Below are 4,069 nucleotides of genomic sequence, written 5' to 3'. Positions count from 1 at the left end.
TTACACTAATGCCATGATGTTCTCTCTTAAATGCATGTACAAGTTCACAGCCTGATATGGGTCTGTTGGTGGAGTCAGATGGGACTCAGTCATGATGATATTGCACAGTTCATATACATCGGGGTCACATGGTTTGGTCAGTCAAAAAACACACTCAGTTTTACACATTTCAACATGTTCTTCTTCAGTGGGGCAAAGGAAGTCTCTTGTCCTGTAGAGCTCAGGTAATGTATACATTACATTAGGTCGACCACTGGGGATATTGATGTTTGTTGATGGCCTGATGGAGTGTGTATTCCAAACCTGTGCAGTGTCATCCAGCTCATCCTCATCCAAAGAATACAGAAATTTAAGAAATGCGATCGCATGTACTTATATACATATACGCAAATCACGATGAGACAACTCACTCACTGAGAGGAAGGTTTCTTATATTTATGCAATTTATTATTTTTAAACAATCATGTGCATTTTTGTAATCATGTACTTTACCTAATGTCATCTGTACAAGTTTTTCACACACTAACTACGGTTACTGTTATGCTGTGTTATCTTACATTAGTACTATTAGTCTTATTACTACCTGCTTGGCTCATCTACTCCCCTCATAATAATCAATTTGTTTTATGTCACTGATCAGCGTATTTTGTATTTGTAAGTTATTTTGATATCACAATCGAAATAATTCCAAATTGTAAATAGTTAATATTATAGATAAGAAATTTTCATATGCCATGTCAACATCTTCAACATAGATGTTACTGTAGTCTTGGTTGTTGAGCTCTTCCTTAAGGCGGCCGATTGCTTGAACCTAAATTATAGTATTTACACAATTTTTCATTTCATTTACTCTCTGCTCCTCTCAACCGCTTCTCCCTGTCTTGTCTCTTTCTTCCTGCAAGTCTCTCCATTCCCTAAACCTGGCACAGGTCTCATCTCTCACAATACTTAGTGTATTACCTCTCTATCACTTCCTCAGTTTTCTTTATCTCTCACTCACACACGCATGCATCCATACACTCAACAAAACATATTTTATTAACTCACCTGGGTGAGTCCCATGAAACAAAACTGAAGGAGGTTTTTGTACAGAAACCCACCATCAAAGTACCCGTTGTCTCTGATGTCTGCAAATAAGGATAACCAGAACTCCAGACACTGGCTGCGAAGAAAACGCCACCAGTATTCAATCCTTTGATTGGCGGTACTTGCTCCCTCCAAGTAACTCTCAAGGGTGTCGTTAGGAGCCACGGGCACAAGGAAACGCTGAAAGTCTCTAACATGGCCATTTTCAGTTCCAAGATCGCCCCTCACAACTCTAGGGCAGCCCTTTAAACGCTGCACCGCTTCTATGTAATACCCCCCGATCACTTTCGGATTACTATTTGTTGTGTACGCATTGTGCCAGATGAAATTCGGCCCTTTTGAAAAATAGTTCCTTCGCCTGAAACGTCTTGCCTGCCTCAGTGCGACGCCTCGGGGATCCAGCTCCTTCAAAACCAAGCGCACATCCTCTTTCCTCACGCGTAGTCCATGTGCCCTGCATTTAGCGTACATCCATCGGTATCCGTGAAGCTGCCCAGAGTACTGCAATTGGTTGTCTATAAATTCAACCAAGACGGCCAGGTCAGAGTACGCTTTGTGGCGAGTGTGTCCCCTTGCGCTAAGAACTCTCTTCAGATGTCTTTCGCTTATATGGAAACTGTGTCTACTGCAAAGCACAGTTTTAATGTCTTTATAGTTTAGTCCAAGCTCAAAGTAAAAATCGATGAATCGCTCAAATGGGTGTGTGTCCTCCATCTCTGTGGTTGTTTCTGTCAGGGTCCCTGTGCCTACCCGGTCGGCTCAGTACAGCTACATATGTTTTGTATTCCTTTATTCTTTTCCTGCTCTCTCCTTTCCCCTCTTTCCCTCCTCCCTCTGCCTGGGCGGAGCTTACCTGCGGGCCCCTGCCCTTGGCCCACGCACCTGTGGCTCATTACGAGTGATCCAGCTCCTTTATAAGACGGCAGCCCTGTGTTTCTCGTCGCTGGACCGTTGCCGACTCTCGTTAGTGTTAACCCCAGCTCAGTTCGTTCTCGTGTTTCCCTAGCGATCTTCTTACAGTAACCTTTTGCTTCTCTGTGAATAGATTTCCCTGGACCTGCCCCTGTGTTACCTGAGCGATCAAGTGTGTGAGGATTGGAGCGAGCTTTTGTGTTTCTTGTGGAGTGTGAAGAGGAGCGTGGAGCGTGGATGGAGTGAGGACTTTGGAGCGTGTGTGGACTGCAAGTGTCTTTCCCCCCCCTGTTCGTGTGTGGATTCCTGGAACCTGTCTTTTCCCCACTGTGTAAATAGATCACCTGGTGCTTCTGTAAATAAAAAACCTTTATTGTTCCCTACTCAGAGCCTGCGCGTGAGTCCGTTCAGTCCCGTTGTGACAGTTTCTAAGGTTTCAGTGCTGATTTGGAGGTGTATGGTACAGACTTTTGCGAGATCTCACAAAACAAACTCGGGATCTCGCAAAACTTTTGCGAGATCTCGCAAAAGTCCGTCTGAATTTTTTTTTCTCCCATGTCCCCTGCGGGGCTCCGTACAAACTCTCCCACACGAAATGCCACGCTACATCTCAATGTTACATGTGGGTTACAGGGAAAAAGTATGTAAAGAAAAAATAAGTAGACACATTTTAAATTAGAGTTTTTGTTTGAAATCTTAGTGTTGTGAAAATCCTGTACAACTAGTAGCATGGCTTCAGGTAAACCAGTGTTCATCTAAAATCTTATCAAATGCCATGAAATTACTGCAGACAGGAGGTCTTATGAGCATGTCAGCATGCTAATGCTATTTGCTTTGTTTAATCAGTTTCACTTGTGTCAGTATGATGGCCAGTGAACACATTTAGGTCTATTTTTTTAATATAAGAAAAAAATCATACACAATAAGTAATTCCGCTGACCGCATCTATTGCCCCAGCTGCTGAGGAGATGAAAATGAAAAGCAAGAAGAGAAAACTTAACAGAGAGCAACAATAAAAATGAAATGAAAAGAGAAGAAAGTAGAAGTGAGTGTGATAGTAGAAAGACAAGGTTCCAGCAACCTAAAGGGACAAGAGAAAGATGATAAAAAGAGGAGAGAGTGAAAGAGCTGCGAAATGAACTCAATTCATTCAAAAAGGGAGACCAGAGATAACTACGGCTGTGAAAAGCAACACAATGAGCTTCTAATGTCAGAAATAAGGGAGCAGGCATAAAATGGGAGGGCACAAGAAATGACTCATCATCTTTAAGTCCCGAGGGCAGGGAGTAGAGAGAGCTGCTTACACTACTGCCTTAAAAATAATAAAATAAGAAATAGAAGAGCACAAGTTGACCTGACACAGGTGCTCTAGCTATTGTATGTAATTTAACAAGGACAGGCAATGGGACTTCTGTTATTGGACATCTCTCATTTCGAGGCTCAAAAAAAAGGTCTGAGAAATCTTTGAGGTGTCTCTGAGGTGTTGTAAGGATCTGAAAGTGTAGACTCCGATAGGATGTTTCCTGAGCATTAGATGGCTGGGGAAGGAAGGTTTCAATCAAAGGCTGGCAACATGATGTAAAGTTACAGCACAGAGGACACAGACAGACACAGAAAACGACAACTATCACATGTACATGGATAGAAAAAGGATAAGACTATTTATTTTATCATCTACGTGTAATGCACAACATTTCAAAGAACTCTTAAAACTAGAGCTCCTGAAAATTATATTGTTAATTATTTGAGTATTCCAGTAGAAATCATCTCCAGTAACATGGTTTCAATTTTTTTTTTTTTAATTATAGGTTTATAGCAAAAATATAATGATTACATGTCATGCAGCATTTCATAAAACATATGGATACTGATTCTTTTTTAAAATTGTCTTAAAATGCTCTAACCTACGAAAGTGAAATGCATTCACTTGGCTACAAAAAATGTGTCGTGTTTTTATTAATTACTGAGATAATCATCTGGGAAATTTGCAGAAATTTTTAATTAGAAATAATTCAATTAGAAGTTAAAACTTTACTTTGTTTTTCCAAAATATTGAGATAATTGTCAGAAA

General features: G+C 40.8%; 1 pseudogene; it reads right to left on the bottom strand.

Moving 5' to 3' along the window:
- On the bottom strand, positions 1-1,557 carry LOC146554223 (uncharacterized; annotated as a pseudogene).
- Positions 1,558-4,069: the final 2,512 nt, after the last annotated feature.

Source organism: Mchenga conophoros, linkage group LG18, assembly GCF_057382185.1.
Source record: "Mchenga conophoros isolate Kocher_MC1m ecotype Shallow Benthic linkage group LG18, M_conophoros_male_GT1.1, whole genome shotgun sequence".
NCBI lineage: Eukaryota > Metazoa > Chordata > Actinopteri > Cichliformes > Cichlidae > Mchenga > Mchenga conophoros.
This window is presented reverse-complemented; position numbering and strand designations above follow the sequence as displayed.